This window comes from Nomascus leucogenys, chromosome 3 (assembly GCF_006542625.1).
Source record: "Nomascus leucogenys isolate Asia chromosome 3, Asia_NLE_v1, whole genome shotgun sequence".
NCBI classification, from domain to species: Eukaryota; Metazoa; Chordata; class Mammalia; order Primates; family Hylobatidae; genus Nomascus; species Nomascus leucogenys.
Genome location: NC_044383.1, coordinates 58,463,257 through 58,484,258, shown reverse-complemented (window position 1 = coordinate 58,484,258; position 21,002 = coordinate 58,463,257). Strand labels below are relative to the sequence as shown.

Here is a 21,002-nt window from a genome sequence, read left to right as displayed (position 1 = left end):
AAGACAGGAGAGTGACTTACTTTTTATTTTATGTCATTTTTTTACCTTTTCACTTCTGTATCCTTTACATCTACTTGTATTAAAAATGAATACATAAAAAAGAAGGAAAAAGTCTTTGGAATGAGACTTGAATTCAAATAACAATTCTGCCACATAATTAGTGCCTCAGTTTTCTTATCTGTGGAGTATGAACTAGAGTATCACTCTTCCAAAATTGCTGTGATGATTGAGGTAGACATGTATGTCAAATGTGGACAACAGTGCCAGACCCTTGATAAGCTCTTGATAACTACTACTTTTAGCTTAGGTATGATTCACATAAAATTTAACTGTGGTTGTTCAGCAGCAAAGGTCTCTGCTAATTATTTTTTAGTGCCCTAGGTTCTCTAAATTGTATTGTGTATGTTAATTCTGTAACTTTCTGCCACTCAAGTTGGATGATTCATATGCACAGAACTCAGGAATTTATTCTCATGTCACCAACTGACATCAGTGCATTAGACACCAGAGCACGTATTATTTGTGTCATCTTAATTGTGTCATTTTAGCTGACACATAATAATTACACATATTTACGGGGCACAATGTGATGTTTCAATACATGTATACATTGTGTAAATGATCAAATTAGGGTAATTAACGTATCCATCATCTCAAACATTTGCCATTCTTTTGTGGTAAGAACATTGAAAATCCTCTCTATTCTGTTTCATTGGTTTATGTTTCTGTTTTTATGCCAGTACTATGCATCTTCGGTTACAACAGCTTTGTAGTATATTTTGAAGTCAGGTAGTATGATGCCTCCAGTTTTGTTATTTTACTCAAGATGCCTTTGGCTACTGGGGGTCTTTTGTGATTCCATATGAATTTTAGAATTGTTTTTCTATTTCTGTGAAGAATGTCATTGATATTTTGATAGGCATTGCACAGAAACTATAGATTGCTTTAAGTAGTATGACATTTTAAAAACATTAATTTTTCCAATCCATGAACATGGGATATTTTTCTATTTATGTGTCCTCCTCAATTTCTTTCATCAGTGCTTTCTAGTTTTCATTATAAAGATCTTTTACCTTCTTGATTAAATGTATTCCTAGGTTTTTTTTGTAGTTATTGTAAATGAGATTGTTTCTTGATTTCATTTTCAGATACTTTGCTATTGGTGTATACAAATGCTACTGATTTTTATAGGTTGATTTTGTATTCTGCAATTTTATTGAACTCATGTATTAGTTCTAACAGTTTTTGGTGGAGTTGTTAGAGTTTTCTATACATAAAATCATGTAATCTGCAAACAGAGACAATTTGACTTCTTCTTTTCCCATTTATTTATTTCTCCTGCCTAGTTGCTCTGGCTAGGACTTCCAGTACTATGTTGAACAGAAGTGGTGAAAGTGGTTGTCCTTGTTTTATTCCAGATCTCAAAGGAAAAGCTTTCAGCTTTTTCTCATTCAGTATGATGTTATCTGTGAGTCTGTCATATATGGCCTTTATTGCATTGGGATACGTACTCTCTATACCTCATTTGTTGAGAGTTTTTTTTTTTTTATCATGAATGGGTGTTGAATTTTGTCAATTTTTTTCAGCATCTATGGAAATGATCATAGGGTTTTTGTCCTTTCTGTTAATGTGATGCATCACATTATTGATTTGCATATGTTGAAAAAGTCCTGCCTCCCTTGGATGAATCCCACTTGATCATAGTGAATGATCTTTTTGATATTCTATTGAATTCAGTTTGTTAGTATTTTGTTGAGGATTTTTGCTTGTATGTTCATCAGGGAACTCTATAGTTTTTTTATTTTTTTATTTTTGTCCTTGTCCGGTTTTGGTATGAGGGTAATATTGACCTCACAGAATAAGTTTGGAAGTATTCTCTTCAATTTTCTAGGATAGTTTGAGAATAATTTGTATTAGGTTTTCTTTAAATATTTGGTAGAATTCAGTAGTGAAGCTGTCAGGTCCCAGGCTTTTTTTTTGATGAGAGAATTTTTATTACTGCTTCTATTTCCTCATCATTATTGGTCTGTTTAGATTTCTTTCTCTTCATAATCCAATCTAGGTAAATTGTATGTGTCTAGGAACTTATATATTTCTTCTGGTTATTCAGTTTGTTGACGTATAATTATTCAAGTCAGATTTTATTTGTGTCTTTCCTCTTTTTTTTTTTTTTGGTTTAGCTAATTAATTGCTCTTTTTTTTTTTTTTTGGTCATTTTAGATAGAGTCTCACTCTGTGACCCAGGCTGGAGTGCAGTGGCATGATATCTGCTCACTACAACCTCTGCCTGCCGGGTTCAAGTGATGCTTGTGCCTCAGACTCCTGAGTAGCTGGGACTGCAGGCGTGCACCACCACGCCCCACTAGTTTTTGTATTTTTAGTGAAGACAGGGTTTCACCATGTTGGCCAGGCTGGTCTCGAACTCCTCACCTCAATTGATCCGCCTGCCTCAGCCTCCTAAAGTGCTGGGATTATAGGCGTGAGCCACTGTAACTGGTCAAGAATTGTTCATTTTGTTTATCTTTTCTAAAAAACGGAGTCTGTTAATCTTTTGTATTGTTTTTCTAGTGTCTATTTCATTTATTTCTGCTCTGGTCTTTATTATTTTCTTTCTTCTCCTATTTTTTGGTTTAGTTTGTTCTTAGTTTTGTCCACTTTCTTGAGTTACAACATTAAGTTGTTTATTAGAGAGTTTTTGTAATGAAGCTGTTTATTGGTGTAAACTCCCTTTTATAACAGTTTCTGCTATATCCCATAGGTTTTAGTATGTTATTTTTTCATTTTCTTTTTTCTCAAGAAAATATTAAATTCACCTTCTAATTTCTTCTTTGATCCATTGTTTATTTAGGAGCTTGTTTCTAAATTTCCATGTATTTGCAAAGTTTGAGAAGTTCCTCCTGTTATTGTTTCTATTTTTATATCATTGTGGTGAGAAAATATACTTGATATGATCTCTATTTCCTTAAATTTGTTAGACTTGTTTTGTAGCCTAACATATTTATCCTGGAGACTATTCCATTTGCAGTTGAGAAGAATGTGTATTCCACAGTTATTTCATGGAATGTTCTGTAAATGTCTGTTAGGTTCATTTGGTCTGAAGAGCAGTCAAAATCCAATGTTTCTATGTTGATTTTCTGCCTGGATGATCTGTCCGTTATTGAAAATGGGGTGTTGACATCCCTATTTTTTTTCCCACTTCCTCCCAAACACATATTGCAAGTATCACAGAAAATTGTAACAACACATGCGACACAGGCTATTTTTCAACACATAGTGAGCCCAAGCACGAAGGGTGAATACTGAAGATCTACGGAGGTCAGACTGGGAGCCCTGCCACAGGAAGTTTCAATATCTCAAAGCAGCTTTTTCCTCCCACAGTCCAGGCTCATCACTTCTTGCTAATCTAAGGTGGCTTATCCACACACGGAAATATAGGCTGCTCCATATATGTTAATAATTGCTCAGCTGTGTTTCACGAGGGATCTCCACAAGCCAAGACCCAGCTCAAATTTTGTACAGGAAGTTCCTGTTGCTGTCAAAGAATCTCTCGCCTCCTCTGCACTACTTTGCTGCTGAAGCGACCTGGCTCCCCTGCCTTCAACTTCTCCAGCTTCTGATCACTTGGCAGCCTAACATAATCAGTTCTTCTGGTGCTCTCAGAAGCACTGGAGTACTTCTGCAGCTTTCTCTGATGATATAGGGCTGCAGCAAGAGGCATATAGCTCTCCTTCTCCAGGTTCTGGCTTCCTTTATTCCTTCCCTTCCATCTCCTTGGTACATTTGTCCTGTGAGTGTTTGACTCTATCACTTTCAAAGCTGTGGGGTGATTTGGGTCTTTGGATGAGGCTTCATGCCCTGGCATAAGCAAAGAGCCTGATACAGAGTGGCCTGCAGGGAGTGGCTTTGAGGTATTTCCAGAGCCCTGGAGCCTCTGGAGCAAGTGGCAACCCCAGTTTTCCTAAGGACTTTTTGATCCTGCTTCAGTTTCAGCTCCAATGTGGGTACAAACTTGCTTTTTAAAACTCATCAGTGCTGACATCAAAGCCTTCAGCCAACCTGGGAACTGACCAGGACCCTGCAGATTCCTTATGTAAATACTGGATCTACTCCATGGGTTCCCATGTCAGGGTTCTGGGCAGAACACCAGGTGTCTCCATTTGCCTCCAAATTTTCTGGGATCGGATTGCTTTTTTCTGTCATTGCAGGGTGCTAGGGGAGAGAGCCAATGGCAGAAGCCATGTGTGGAAGCAGGACGGATGTTTGAAGAGCCTCAGGCTAAATCATGGAGCACCTAGCCCTCTTCTCTTTGATAGCAAGGGCAATCGGGCCGTGTCTGCCAGCTTGGAGCTGCTCTGTAAACCCAGAAACCTAACACCTAGAACAATAACTGCCTGCAAGCATGCCGAGATCTCTAAACTGGTGATGAAATATGTCACTAGTGAAGGGACTAGTGGTCCCAGGGGAGCTGGACACCTGACACTGTGCTCTGGACATTGGGTAAGAAGAAACAAGGGCCCCTATGCATGTAGCAGCAAGACATCTGGAACCAAGGGGGTGTGGCCTGGGGTGCCAGGGCATGAGGCCCTGCTTCAAGCTGAGGGCCCAGGGAGGAGCCGTTACTTCTCCACCTCCTGTAGCTTCTGTTCCTCTGGCTCCTAGTCAGAATTGGGGTCCAGCTCCCAGATGATAGGACCTGGGCCTGCCACCCCCAGATCATGAACCCACAGTGAGCAATGGCAACACAGACATTCATGTCCAGCTAGAGACTCAGAGTAACCACCACGTCAATGCATACTAGCCTTCAGCATCCGACAACATGGCAGCAGCCTGACATCTCCTCTTATTATTGTATTGTAGTCTCTTTAGATCTACTAATATTTGCTTTATATATTTGGGTGCACTGATGTTGGGTGCATAAATATTTATGATTGTTATATCCTCTTGCTGAACCAATTCCTTTATCATTATATAATGATAAATATTTTGTTTCTACAGTTTTGGATTTAAAGTTAATTTTATTTGATATAGGTGTAGCTTATATTCATCCCTTCACTTTCAGTCTATGTGTGGTCTTACAAGTGAAGTGAGTTCTTGTAAGCAGCATATAGTTAAGTCTTGATTTTTTAAAGACATATTTAACCACTATATATCTTTTAATTGAATAATTTAATTCATTTATAGTCAAGGTTATTATTGATTGGTAAGAACTTACTCTTGCCATTTTGTTAAGTGTTTTCTGGTTGTTTCGTTCTTTCTTTCTTTCTTTCTCTTTTTTTAATTCGTTCATTCATTCGTTCATTTATCTTTCTGGTTTGCTGGTTTTCTGTAGTGCTAAGCTTTGATTTTTTTTCTCTTTCTCACATTTATGGACTTCAGTATGTAAAACATCCTTGTATCACTGGTATAAAACCCACTTGATCATGGTGTATTATCTTTTTGATATGCTGTTGGATGCAGTTAGCTGGTATTTAGTATTTTGCTGAGGATTTTTGCATCTATGTTCATTACGGATATTGGTCTCTAGTTTTCCTTTTTTGTTGTCCTTTTCTGATTTTTGTATTGGGGTGGTACTGGCTTCATAGAATGATTTGGGGTGGGCTCTCTATTTCACTATCTTTTGGAACAGTTTCAGAAAGATTGGTACCAATGCTTTGAATATCTGGTAGAATTCAGTTGTGAACCCATCTGGTCCTGGACTTTTTGTTGCTGGCAATTTTTTTTAACTACTGGTTTAATCTCACCATTTGTTACTGGTCTGGTCAGAGTTTCTATTTCTTTCTGATTTAATTAGAAGGGTTGTATATATTTCCAGGATTTGTCCATCTCCTCTAGATTTTCTAGTTTGTGCATGTAAAGGTGTTCATAGTAGCCTTGAATAATTTTTTATATTTCTGTGGTATCAGTTGTAATATATCTCATTTTGTGTCTAACTGAACTTATTTGGATCTTCTCTCTTCTTTTCTTGTTTAGTCTTGCTAGTGGTCTATCAATTTTGTTTATCTTTTCAGAGAACCAGCTTTTTCTTTCTTTTATTTTTTATATTTTTTATTTCAATTTCACTTAGTTCTGCTGTGGTATTTGTTATATCTTTTCTCCTGCTGGGCTTCAGTTTGGCTTGTTCTTATTTCTCTAGTTCTTTGAGGTGTGACCTTAAATGGTCTATTTGTGCTCTTTCAGACTTTGATATAGGCAGTTAATGTTGTGAACTTTCCTCTTGGCACCACTTTTGCTGTATCCCAGAAGTTTCGATAAGTTGTGTCACTCACTATTACCATTCAGCTCAAAGAGTTTTTAAATTTCTGTCTTGATTTTATTGTTGACTCAAAGATCATTCAAGAGCGTATTATTTAATTTCCAAATATTTGTATAGTTTTGAAGGTTCCTTTTGGAGTTAATTTCCACTTTTATTCCACTGTGGTGTGAGAGGACATGATATAATTTTGATTTTCTTTTTTTTTTTTTTGAGACAGAGTTTCTCTCTGTCATCCAGGCTGGAGTGCAGTGGTGTGATCTCGGCTCACTGCAACATCTGCCTCCCAGGTTCAAGTGATTCTCCTATCTCAGCCTCCCTGAGTAGCTGTGACTACAGGCGTGTTCCACCACCCCAGCCTAATTTTTTTTTTTTTTTGTATTTTTAGTAGAGATGAGGTTTTGCCATGTTGGCCAGGCTGGTCTCAAACTCCTGACCTCAGGGGATCTGCCCGCCTTGGCCTCCCAAAGTGCTGGGATTACAGGTGTGAGCCACCATGCCCGGCCAATTTTGATTTTCTTAAATTTATTGAGACTTGTTTTGTCATCCATCACATGGTGTATCTTGAAGGATGTTTCATATGCTGATGAAAAGAATGTATATTCTGCAGTTGTAGGCTAGAATGTTCTGTAAATATCTGTTAAGTCCATTTGTTCTAGGGTAGTTTAAATTCATTGTTTCTTTGTTTACTTTCTGTCTTGATGACCTGTCTAGTGCTGTCAGGGGAGTATCGAAGTTCCCCACTATTATTGTGTTGCTGTCTATCTCATTTCTTAGGTATAGTAGTAATTGTTTTATGAATTTGGGAACTCAAGTGTTTTATATATATATATATATATATAAATAAAATATCACAATCCTAAATATATATATATTTATTTAGGATTGTGTTATTTTCCTGTTGGACTAATCCTTTATCATTATATAATATCTCTCTGTGTTTTTTTTTTTTTTTTACTCTTTTTGCTTCAAGTTTATTTTGTCTGATATAAGAATAGGTACTTCTGCTTTCTTTAGGTTTTCATTTGGTGGAGTATCTTTTTCCACCCCTTTACCTTAAGTTTACGTGAGCTCATATGTGTTAGATAGTTTCTTAGAGACAGAAGATACTTGCTGGGTGGATTTTTATCCTTTCTGCCATTTGTATCTTTTAAGTGGAGTATTTAGGCCATTTACATCACTCATCATTAGTACTGAGATGTAGGGTACTGTTATATTCATCATGTTAGTTGTTGTCTTAGTATCTTGGGTTTTGTGTGTGAGTTATTTTTCTATAGGCCTTGTAAAATTTATGCTTTAAGGAGATAATGTGGTTTTGTTCTGTGTATCCACCCAAATCTCACCTTGAATTGTATTAATCCTCATGTTTCAAGGGTGGGAGCAGGTGGAGATAATTGAATCATGGGCACAGTTTCCCCCATGCTGGTCTCATGGTAGTGAGTGAGTTTTCATGAGATTTGATGGTTTTATAAAGGGCTTCCCCCTTCACTTGGCGGTCATTCTCTCTCCTGCCACCCCATGAAGAGGTGCTTCCAACATTATTGTAAGTCTCCTGAGACCTCCCAAGCCATGCCTAACTGTGAGTCAATTAAACCTCTTTTCCTTATAAATAACCCAGTCTTGGGTATTTCTTCATAGCAGCTTGAGAATGGATTAATGCATTAAATTGATATTGCAAAGAGTAGGGTGCTGCTATAAGAATACCCAAAAATGTGGAAGTGACTTTGGAACTGGGAAACAGGCAGAGGTTGAAACAGTTTAGAAGGCTCAAAAGAAGACAGGAAAATGTGGGAAAGCTTGGAACTTCCTAGACACTTGGAGGGCTCAGAAGATAGAAAGAAGTAGGAAAGTTTTGAACTTCCTAGAGACTTGCTAAGTGGCTTTGACCAAAATGCTGATAGTGATGTGGACAATGAAGTCCAGGCTGAGGTAGTCTCAGATGGAGATGAGAAACTTGTTGGGAACTGGAATAATGGTGATTCTTGCTACTCTTTAGCAAAGAGACTGATGGCATTTTGCCCCTGCCCTAGAGTTCTTTGGAACTTTGGCCTTGAGAGAGATGATTTAGTGTATCTGGCATAAGAAATTTCCAAGCAGCAAAGCATTCAAGAAGAAGCAGAACATAAAACTTTGGAAAATGTGCACCTTGATGATGCAATAGAAGAGAAAAACCCTTTTTCTTGGGCGAAATTCAAGTCTGCTGCAGAAATTTGCATCAGTAATGAGGAGCCAAATGTTAATCACCAAGACAATGGGGAAAATGTTTCCACGGCATATCAGGGACTTTCACGGCAGTCCCTCCCATCACAGGCCAGGAGGCCTAGGAGATAAAAATGGTTTCATGGGATGGTCCCACGGTCCCCTGCTGTGTGCATCCTGGGAACTTCATGCCCTGTGTCCTAGGTGCTCCAGCCATGGCTACAAGGGGTCAAGATACAGTTCTGGCTGTGGCTTCAGAGAGTGCAAGCCCCAAACCCTGGCAGCTTCCATGTGGTGTTGAGCCTGTGGGCACACAGATGTCAAGAATTGAGGTTTGGGAATCTCCACCTAGATGTCAGAGGATGTATGGAAATTCCAGGATGTCCAGACAGAAGTTTGCTGCAGGGATGGAGCCCTCATGGAGAACCTCTGCTAGGACAGTGCAGAGGAAATGTAGGGTTGAAGCTCCCACACTGAAGCACTGCCTAGTGGAGCTCTGAGAAGAGGGCCACCATCCTCCAGACCCCAGAATGGTAGGTCCACTGACAGCTTGCACTGTGTGCTGGAAAAGTCACAGACACTCAGTGCCAGCCAATGAAAGCAGCTGGGAGAGGGGCTGTTCCTTGCAAAGCCACAGGGGAGGAGCTTCCCAAGGCCATGGGAGCCAACCTAGTGCATCAGCATTACGTGGATGTGAGACATGGAGTCAAAGGAGATCATTTTGGAACTTTAAGGTTAGAAGACTGCCCTACTAGATTTCAGACTTGTATGGGCCTGTAGCCCCTTCGTTTTGGCCTATTTATCTTTTTTAGAATGGGTATATTCACCCAATGTCTGTACCCCATTTTATCAAAGAAGTAACTAACTTGCTTTTGATTTTACAGGCTAATAGATAGAAGGGACTTGCCTTGTCTCAGATGAGACTTTGGAATGTGGACTTTTGAATTAAATCTGGAATGAGTTAAGACTTTGGGATGATTTGGGGAAAACATGATTAGTTTTGAAAACTTGCCTTGTCTCAGGTGAGACTTTGGATTGTGCACTTTTGAGTTAATGAGTTAAGAATTTGGGGGACTGTTGAAAGGGCATGATTGTGTTTTGAAATGTGAGGACATGAGATTTTGGAGGGGACAGGGGTGGAATAATATGGTTTGGCTCTGTGTCCTCACCCAAATTTCACCTTGAATTGTAATAATCCCCATGCATCAAGGGTGGGACCAGGTGGAGATAATTGAATCATGGACAGTTTTCCCCATGATGTTCTTATGATAGCAAGTGAGTTCTCACGAGATCTGATGGTTTTATAAGGGGCTTCCCCCTTCTCTCGGCCCTCATTCTCCTGCTCCCCTGTGAAGAGGTGCCTTCCACCATGATTGTAAGTTTCCTGAGGCCTCTCCAGCCACGAAGAAGTGTGAGTCAATTAAATCTGTGTTCTTTATAAATTATCCATTCCCAGGAATTACTTCAGAGAAGCATGAGAATGGACTAATACAGGAGGTTCTATTTTGGTGTATTTCAAGGTTTTGTTCCAAGATTTAGAACTCCTTTTAGCATTTTTTGTAATTCTGGGTTAGTAGTGGTGAATTCTCTCAGGCTTTGTCTGAAAAAGACTTTATCTCTCCTTCATTTATGAAGTTTTGTTCATGTATTAAAATCTTTTTTCTTTGTCTTTGTCTGATTGGGTTAATTCTAAAGCCTGCCTTCAAGCTCTGAAGTTTATTCTTCTACTTGTTCTAGTTTAGTGTTGAAACTTTCCAGTGCAGTTTGTATTTCTCTAAGTTTGTCTTTCATTTCCAGAAGTTGTGATTGTTTTTTCTTATAAGATCTATTTTTCTGGAGAAGTTTTCATCCATATCTTGTATTTTTTTTTTAAATTTCTTTAAGAAATTTCACCCTTCTCTGGTATCTCCTTGAGTAGCTTAATAAGCAACCTTCTGAATTTTTTATCCGGCAATTCAGAGATTTCTTCTTGGTTTGGATCCATTGCTGGGGAGCTGGTATTATTTTTTGTGGGTGTTACAGAGCCCTGTTTTGTCATCTTACCAGAATTACTTTTCTGGTTCCTTCTCATTTGGGTGAACTATTTTATTAGGAAGTCTGGAACTCAAGTCCTGCAGTTCACATTCTCTTGTCCCACAGGGTGATTCCTTGATATAGTGCTCTCCCCCTTCCCCTGGGGATGGGGCTTCCTAAGAGCCAGACTGCAATGATTGTTATTGCTCTTCTGGCTCTAGCCACCCAGTTGGGCTACCGGGCTCTGGGCTGGTGCTGGGGAATGTATGCAAAGAGTACTGTGATGTGATCTGTCTTCAGGTCTCCCAGCCATGGATACCAGCACCTGCTCTAGTGGAGGTGACGTAGACTCTGTGAGAGTCTTTGGTTGTAGATATGTTTAGTGTTCTGGCTTTCTCTAATGCTGGTTATGCTAGCAGTGAATTTGTTGTGTGGACACACTCAACACCTCTGGCTGGCCAGGCATGGTGGCTCACGCCTGTAATTCCAGCACTTTGGGAGGCCGAGGTGGGTGGATCACCTGAGGTCAGAAGTTTGAGAACCCTGGCCAACGTGGCAAAACCTCGTCTCTACTAAAAATACAAAAAATAGCCGGGTGTGGTGGTGTGTGCCTGTAGTCCCACCTACTGGGGAAGCTGAGGCAGGAGAATCACTTGAACCCAGTAGGTGGAGGTTGCCGTGAATGGAGATTGTGCCACTGCACTCCAGCCTGGGCAACAGACCAAGAATCTGTCTCAGAAGAAAAAAAAAAAAACCTCTGGTTATCCAGGATGTTGCAGGCAGTGGAATTAGCTGTTGTCTTCTTCTTCCTAGGATCAGGGTTGTTCTATCATGAGTTGCTGTAATAACCTAAGTTGGTTAGTCTCCAGTCAGGATTTGGCACTTTCAAGAGAGCACCAGCTGCAGCCAGGACTTCTTTGTTATTATAATGTTTCTGTAAGTAGATCCAAGATAAAGGGGCACACCAAGCCATGTGGGACCACATGCAGAAGCACCAGGTTGGTCAGGAAACTGAGGCCACATGATGATTTTTATGTGGCCACATCACCCAATTTTATTTGTCCATTTCTAGGCTTCTCAGGATCCTGGCATCTTAGCTATGGATATCCCAATACCTGCCAGTCACAGCACCACAGATGTTGAGTGTCTAGGAGCAGAGAACTCAGAGCAGTGATGACAAGATATAACTATTTCTTTTTTCTTTCAGCACTTTGATTATATTGTCTTATTGTCTCCTGGCCTACAAGGTTCTGCTAAGAAATGTGCTCATAGTCTAATGGGGATTCCCTTATATCTGACTTGACACTTTTCTCTTGCTAATGTTAGAATTCTATCTTTGTCTTTGACTTTTGAAGTTTGATCATAATGTCCTTGGGGATGACCTGTTTGCACTGAATTTGACCATTAAGCTTCCTAGATCTGATGTCTATATCTTTCAGAAGATTTGGGAAATTTTAAGCTATTATTTTGTTAAATAAGCTTCCTGTGCCTTTCCCCGTCTCCTTCTTCTGAAAATTGCATAGTGAATATTTACTTAACGGTGTCTCATAAGATCTGTAGGCATTCTTTATTCTTTTTAATTTTTGTTTTCTCTGAATGGGTTATCTCAAAAGATCTGCCTTTAAATTCAAAAACTCCGTTTTTTTTTTCTTGATCCAGTCTGCTGTTGTAGGTGGTAGTTGTATTGAGTTGTATTGTTCCTTTCATTTATTGAATTCTTCAGCTCCAAGAATTCTGTTTAGTTCCTTATAATAATATCTGTCTCTTTGTTGACTTTCTCATTCAGATTATGAATTGTTTTCCTCATTTCATTTCCCGTATTCTCTTGTGTCTCCTTGAGTTTCCTTAAAATTATTATTTTAAACTCCCTTTCAGGCATTTCCTAAATTTTCTTTTGCTTTCTGAGGTCAGTTATCAGACAATTATTGTGCTTCTTTGAGGGTGTTATGTTTTCTTGCTTTTTTGTTTCTTGTGTCCCTATCTTGATATCTGCACATCTGGTGGGACACTTGTTACTTGCATTTTTATGGGGTAGCTTTTTTAGAGAAAGTTTTTTTTTTTTTTTCCTTGCAGATGTGTCCTAGGATGTCAGTTGAGTAGTGTGCATTGGCTTTGGTTCTAGGTAGGTGCAAAATATGCTTCATGGGGTTTCTTCAGCTGTAATCAATGCCAGTGATGCCTGTGAGTTTCTCAGTGGCCTCAGCTGTAGAAGTTTGTGGTGGCAGTGGTATGGCTTTGCTGGGGCCAAGACAGTGGGCTGCTTCTCAAACGAAGGGGGTTCATTGGCTTTGCCGCAGCATCCCTGTTGTGCACAACCACCTGTACACTGGAGAATAGGACACTACCTGGGCTTGGGTGCTGGGCTTACAGCTGTTATACTGCCTAGCTTCTAATTATTGATATTGTGGCACTGTAGCCAGGTGTGTGAGCATGGTGGAATGGCAGTGCAGCCTCAGAAATGGAGGAGCACAGTGGCTACCGTCCCCCTGACCAGAATGTACGCTAGCAGTGACTTCAGTTTCAATTTGGCAGTGTGCCATAGCAGCTTGCATCACAGTATGGTGTATGGGTCCTGGGGGTTTGGAGTGGATTTCTCCTCTGGAATAATGCAGCCATGTGAACTCCAGGCAGTTCCCTAAACTGGGCTCAGGGCCTTGTATTACTGCAGAATTGTCCAGTAGTAGAGACTGCAGGTATCTACAGTGGTAATGGAGTGGCAAACGGAGGGGGCCTCCTGTTTACCTTTTCCCTGCATGGAGAAGTCTTTCTTAGTTTGGAGCTGATCTCAACTAGGGAGATGGGATGGAAGAGGTGTATCATTTTCTTCCCTTTATGCTGCCAATCTGAGTTTCTGTTCTCCATATCATTTTCTCTACTCTCCTCCACCCCTGCCCATACTCCAGTGCTCTCCTTCAGACTCTAGCTGAAATGTAGTTGCTTATTTACTGTTTTGGTCCTTTGTATGAGGTGACAAGCATTAGGCACCTTTAGTCAGCCATCGTGCTGACATTACTCATCATCTTCATTTTTGATTGGGTTTAGTGCCTGGTTCACTAAGACCTTATTGCCTCTGCCATCTGTTGGGCACAGCTCTTAGTAATGAATACCTGCAGATCCTTACATGGGTTTTTTTGTTTTTTTTTTTTTTGCTTGCTCAAGCTTCATAGGGCAAAGTATAGAGCAAAACTGAGCAGAAGCTAAGAGTGTAGGCAGGAAATAAGAGGTAAAATAATTGGACAGATTTTCTGGTTGGCTCAAATTTTTTTTTTCGAGATCAATTCCAAAATTATTTGCTTAGTGGTTTAGGTATTGCAGGACAATATTTGTTTAGACGTAACATTGTAGTAAATTGAATCAATACATAATTACTCTTAAGTCACTTCCATTTACAATGTATACGAAAGGTAGCGTAAGTTGGGCCGGGCGCGGTGGCTCACACCTGTAATCCCAGCACTTCGGGAGGCCAAGGCAGGTGGATCACGAGGTCAGGAGATGGAGACCATCCTGGCTAACATGGTGAAACCCCTTCTCTACTAAAAATACAAAAAATTAGCTGGGCATGGTGGCTGGCACCTGTAGTCCCAGCTACTCAGGAGGCTGAGGCAGGAGAATGGCATGAATCTAGGAGATGGAGCTTGCAGTGAGCCGAGATTGGGCTACTGCACTCCAGCCTGGGCAACAGAGTGATACTCTGTCAAAAAAAAAAAAAAAAAAAAAAAAAAAAAAAAAAAAGGAGTGTAAGTTAAAACAGGTGTAATAATCATACTCACTATTCAAAAGCACAATGCAGAATTTGACCACGAAAAGAAATTACATCACTTTGAGTAAACTTTTGAAGCTTTTTGACATTTTGAAGCTAAGAATTTATAAAAGGTTAAAGGATCAAAAATTAATTCTAAATAAAGGTTGATTCATGCATTTTAAGGCAGGTCAGCCTTATATAAATGTACTGTGACCAGACGATGCTGCTAGTGTTGTGGTATGAAATGTTTAAAAAGGATAAATCTTTGTGCTTTGTTGATTCAGAACTATTTATAATGTGCTATCTTTTCCTGTTATCCCCTATTACTTGTGTCTGTATTGTCCTTGAATTCTCAAAGGTGACACCTTATTGAGGTTTATCTTTGTATTTGGCAATTTTCTTCTTACTCCTACATGTCTAAAGTAACCATATTTCTAATTTTTAAAAATCATGAGGAAGTTATGCTTTCAATCGAGATGTAATAACAGGAACTGGATTTACAATCTGGCCAAAACAAAAAAATGTACAAATATGAAACAATGGTTTTCAATATATTGGACATCAGGTAATGCATCACAGTGATTCCTGGGAGAGAGGAAATGAACAAGGTGTACAACATTAGAGCTGTGAGAGTGTTTCCAGGTTGTGGTGTAGGGAGGGGAACCCAGTGATCTCCCTGGGTTGAGGAGACAGAGCTAACAGTCCAAGAGAATATAGTTACTAGAGTTTGCTGCACAGAGTACTGGATAAGAGAGATCTGTACAGAGAAATAACTCTGAAGATCTGAAGAAGGTATTCTTTGATATCTTTGGATATTAGCATTGCAGAAGGAAATATAGTGAACTTGAAGTTAAAGAGTCCTGATCAGTGTACTCAAGTGAGCAAACTACTCAAGGTCCAGAAAAGAATTCCTTGAAAGGATTAGAGGGAATAGCATCCAGCAATTACACAGGGCTAAGAATAGTGCCAGTTTCTACCTGCTGGAATAAAAAATTCTTTACTTAATAGGGCATTGAGTAAAGTACACAGGGCCTTTCTTCAGTTGTAGGAAATAGCCATAGACTGAGCACGGCTCCAGTATAACAAATCTTAAAAGCAGGATCTGACTTACTCAAACTGTTTGCAGATAATTGTATCCTAGAACAAAAGCTAAGAATATTTATAGCAATACAAAAAATTCATTACTCAACAAGGTAACACAATGTCTGGCATCCAGTAAAAATTATTATGCATGCAAGAAGCAGAAAAATCAAGATCCATAATAAAAAGAATAAGCAATTGAAACTGACCAAGAATTGACATCGAAAATAGAATAGCAGAAGAGGACATTAAACAATTATTATGGTTGTAGATAATATGTTCCAAAAGTTAAATGAATACATGTAAGATATAAAAAATGCCCAAATCAAATTTCTAGAGATGAAAACTAAAATGTGTGAGTTGAAAAGTATGGTGGATAGGACTGATGACAAATTAGCATTGCAGAAGAAAATATAGTGAACTTGAAGTTAAAGCAATAGAAATAATTCAAAGTAAAACACACAGAGGAAAAAGAATCAAATAACAAAGTACAGGACATTGATAAGTTGTAGAGAAATATTAAGTGACCTATGTATGCAATTAGAATCCCTGAAGAGACAGAAAATAAAAAAAAATTTGAAGAAATGATGGTCAAGATTTTTCTAAATTGATAAAAGCCATAAGCCCACATATTCAAGAAATTCAATAAATCCTAAGCAAAAAAATTATGAGGAAAATTGCAAAAAAGCACATTTTTATCAGTGCTAAAACTACTGGGAAGAGAAAATTTTAAGATCAGCCAGAACAAAAAAGACATATAAGAGAAACAAAAAATGACAGAATTTTATTTTCATCAACAATGCAACATTTTTATGTGTTATATAAGAAAAAACATTAACCCAAAATTCCATAGTAAAAATATATTTGAAAACTTAAATGAAATAAAAATTTAATAGAATATTTTAAAAAGCTGAAAAAATTCATCATTAGCAGGTCTGCAATATAGGAAGCATCAAAAAAAGTCCTTTAGTGAGGAAGGAAATATAGATTTACACAAAGAAACAGCAAGCACTGAAAATTATAACTGCATGAATAAGTATATGAGATTTTTTTCCTATTGTAAAAAATCTGTTCAAAAAATAATTGGCTGTTAAAACAAACAATAGCAAAGCAGTGTGGAGTTTATAGCATTTGAAAATGTAAAACATATTGCAATAATAACACAAAAGCAAGGATGAGAGTTAGAGTAATGTACCACTGTAACATTCTTATACTATAACAAAGTAGTATAATATAACTTGAAAATATACTGTGATAAGTTAAAGATGTATACTATAAATCCTACAGCCACTACTAAAATAAAAAATAAAGAGCTAGATCTAATAAGCCAATTGAAGATGTAATTGAATCACTTAAAATGTTAAATCAATTCAGAAAGGGAAGAAAAAGAAAAAAACAGATGGAATAAATATAAAACAAATATCAAAATTATAGGTTTAAATCTGACCATATCAATAATAATATTTAATGTAGATTATCTAAATACTTCAATTAAATCAGCAGTTATCAGACTGGATAACAAACCAAGACCCAGCTCTATGCTGCCTACAAAAAAACACCCTTTAAAAATAAAGATACAAATAGGTAAAAAATAAATAAATGAAAGCATAGAAAACATATATCATATGAACATTAATTAAGAAAACCTGGAATAGATATATTAGTATCAGAAAAACTCTTGCTCTGAAATCTATGTATAAATATATTCATGGATAAAGAAAGTTATTTCATAATGATAAAGGATCAATTCTTTAGGAAGACTTAGAAATATAAAATGTTTTTATGCATGTAATAATAGCTTCAAAATACATGAAGCAAAACTCATAGATGGAATCTATTTAAAAAATACCAGGACTAATAAATGCTACTGGCAAGGTTACAGGATACAGGATCACTTTTAAAAAAATCAATTGCATACACTAGCAATAAAAAATCTGATACTACAATTTAAAATATTTAAAATAGCATCAAAATATTTAATTCCTGGAAATAAATCTGACAAAAAATGCCCTAGATCCGCATACTGAAAGTTGCAAAACATAACTGAGAGAAATTCAAGAAGCCCTAAGTAAATAGGGAAACATAATATGTGTATGAGTTCAGAGGCTCAATATTGTTAAGGTGTTAAATCTCCCAAATTGGTTTACAGAATCAATTCAATAAAAATGCCAGAGGGCTTTCTGTTGTTTTGCAGAAGTTCAGAAACTGGCATTAAAATTCATGTGAAAATGCAGAGGGTAGAGAATAGACCAAACAACCTTGAAAAAGAAGGAAGTTGTAGAATTAAAATTATCCGACTTCAAGAATACTTCTAAAGCTACAGTAATTAAGACAGTGTGGTACTGGTGTAAAGAGAGGGAAATAGAATAATGGAAAAGAATAGAGAACTCAGAAATAGATTCACACATGTATGAACGAAGGCTATTCATCAAAGGTGAAGAGAAAATTCAGTTGAGAAAGAATATTGTTTGCACTGAATGATACTGAAAAAAGACCATATCCATATGCCCCCAAAATAACTTCTATTTATATCTCATAACATATATAAAAGTTTACTCAAAACGGATTATAAAACTAAATGTAAAACTGAAAGCAGGCAACTTATAGAAGTCAGCATATGAGAAAATATTTGTTACTTTGGGTTAGGCAGAAGTTGCTAAGATAATTTACCAAAACTATAATTAATTTGACTTCATCTAAATTTAAAACTGCTTTTTCAAAGATACTATTAAGAGAATGAAAAAAAAAAGCCACAGATTTTGAGAAAGTATTTTCAAATCTAATAAAAATCTTGTATCCAGCTTACACAAAGAACTCTTAAACTCAATGTTAAGAAAATGCTATAGGCTGGATGTTTGTGCACCCACTCCCAACTCATATCTCGAAATCTTAACCTCTATTGTGATGGTTTATCAATACGTGGTAAATGCTCTCATGAAAGACACTTAGGAGGGCTCCCTCACCCTTTCTGCCATGTGAGGATACAGGGAGAAGACGATTGTCTGTGAAATAGGCAGCAGGCCCTCACCAGTCACTAAATCTGCTGGTGCCTTGGACTTCCCAGCCTCCAGAACTATGAGAAATAAATTTTTGTTTTTTTGCCACCCAGTCTACAGTGTTTTGTTATAGTATTCCAAATGTGTTAAGACAGAAAACAACCTAATGTAAAAATTGGAAAAATGCTTGAAGAGACATTCCAGTAATCAAGATATAAGGATGGCAAGTAAGCACAAAAAAAAAGATGTCGACCATCAGTGGTCATGAGAGAAATGCAAATAAAAATGACACTATACCATTATAAACCTTTTACAATGGTAACAATAAAAAAGACAAACTAAACTTACCAAGTGTTGGCATGTATGTGAAAGAACTAGAACTCATGCATTGCTGATGGGAATGTAAAAAGTTGCAAACACTTTAGAAAACAATTTGGTACTTTCTTTAAAAGTTAAATAGATACAGTACTTCTCTCCTATCTTCAGTTTTGTTTCCCACAGTTTCAGTTGTCTGCAGTTAACTGTGGTCAAAAATATATTTTTTTTTTCTTTTTTTTTTTTTTTTTGAGACGGAGTCTCGCTCTGTCGCCCAGGCTGGAGTGCAGTGGCGCAATCTTGGCTCACTACAAGCTCCGCCTCCCGGGTTCACGCCATTCTCCTGGCTCAGCCTCTCCGAGTAGCTGGGACTACAGGCGCCCGCCACCACGCCCGGCTAATTTTTTGTATTTTTTAGTAGAGACGGGGTTTCACTGTGGTCTCGATCTCCTGACCTCGTGATCTGCCCGCCTCGGCCTCCCAAAGTGCTGGGATTACAAGCGTGAGCCACCGCGCCCGGCCAACTGTGGTCAAAAATATTAAATGAAAAACTTTAGAAATAAACAATTCATAAGTTTTAAATCACGAATTGCACACCATTCTGAGTAGCATGATGAAATCTTGTACCACTCTGCCCTGTTCTACCTAAGACATGAATCACCCCTTTGTCCAGTATTTGTGTGCTGTATACACTACATGCCCATCAGTCACTTAGTAGCCATCTTGGTTATCAGATCTACTGTCTTAGTATTATTTTATTATATTATTAATTATTATGGTTAATCTCTTACTGTGCCTAATTTATAAATTAAACTTTATCATAAACATGCATGTATAGAATAAAATATAGTACTGTACATATAGGATCTGATATTATACATGGTTTCAGGCGTCCATTGGGGGTCTTGAAACACATCCTCCATGAATAAGGGGATCTGTTATAATATATTCCCTACTATACAATCCAGCCATTCTGTTCCTAGGTGTTTACCCCAAAGAAATGTAAACATATATTCACACAAAGAGTTTTGTACAAATGTTCATAGCAGCTTTGTTTGTAATGTTCCCAAACTGGGAACAACAGAAATGTCCATCCAGATGTGATTAAATAAATATGCTCATGTCTGATTGTCCAGTGGGATACTACTAACTCATAATAATGAATAACCTATAGATACATAGTATAACTTTCAGCTGTGTCCAGCCCTTTGAATGTGAGAACTTTTTTGCTTATCTGTGGTGGCACATATCACGAAAATTATCCACAGACCTTTTTTTTAAACTCATCAGCTATAGTCAGTGTTAGTGTATTTTATGTGTGGCCCCAAGACAATTCTCCTTCCAGTGTGGCCCAGGGAAGGCAAAAGTTTGGACACCCATGAATGAATCTCAAAATAATTATGCTGAGTGAAAGAAGCCAGACAAATGGGTATAAACCTTGTGATTCTATTTATTAATATTAAACATTCTAGACAATGCAAATTAATCTACAGTGACCAAATTCAGATCATTGTTGCCTGATAATGGGAGATGGGTGGGTGGTATGAGGAAGAATGGGAAGGAGGGACATGAGGAACCTTTTGCTGGTGATAGATATGATCTTTATTTTGATTGTGGTGTGATTTCATAATACACCCATATATATATAATTACACACTTTATTTATGTCAATTTTACCTTAAGAAAGCTGTTTTTTTAAAAAAAACTACAGGAGAAATCCAGGAAACAAATTGAGACATACAACCTTAAAATATTTTTTCCTGATTGTTGAATTTATAAGGTTAAATACCTTAGAACATGCATTTAATAATTCAACAATCATTTAAAAAAACTATCTGAAACTATATAATTCAAGGATATAAAAAATGTATAGTCATGATGTGCATATCCCCATCTAACTTCTACAGATATCGATAGTTATCTGACAATTCAAAATTCCTAAAAGCAAATAATCTTTTTTAGGAGATAAATTTTGTCATTAGATAACGTTAGTAGGGCATCACAGAAAGTATCTGCCGTGGAATCTTGGCTCAGATTCCCACTGTCTCTGTGAACTTTAGCAAATTACTTTACTTTCCAATATGCAAAGTGGTGCTCCTCCTAGATCTTCTGGTGTCTCTTTTACTATCTTGGTGGGCCTTTACCTTGACTTCTGTGGGCCTCCTAGTTCATTTTCACACCCAGCCCCCATCCTTACACCTCCCTGGTCCTTAGCTGATGACTGACAGTTGTGGGAGTTAGAAAGTCTTGCCTGCCATTGCAGAGGTCTCTTGCCATATGAGGTTTCATGAAGCAGGACTTTGACTGAAATCCTACGCGTGTCTGGCTTCTTTCTGTCCTTTTCCTTGATTCCCTCACCCTGTTTCCTATTTTGTTGGGAGTGCTTCCTTCAAAAACTGCTCACACA

General features: G+C 37.8%; 1 pseudogene; it reads right to left on the bottom strand.

Moving 5' to 3' along the window:
* Positions 1-3,504: 3,504 nt before the first annotated feature.
* LOC100591222 lies at positions 3,505-20,786 on the bottom strand (annotated as a pseudogene).
* Positions 20,787-21,002: the final 216 nt, after the last annotated feature.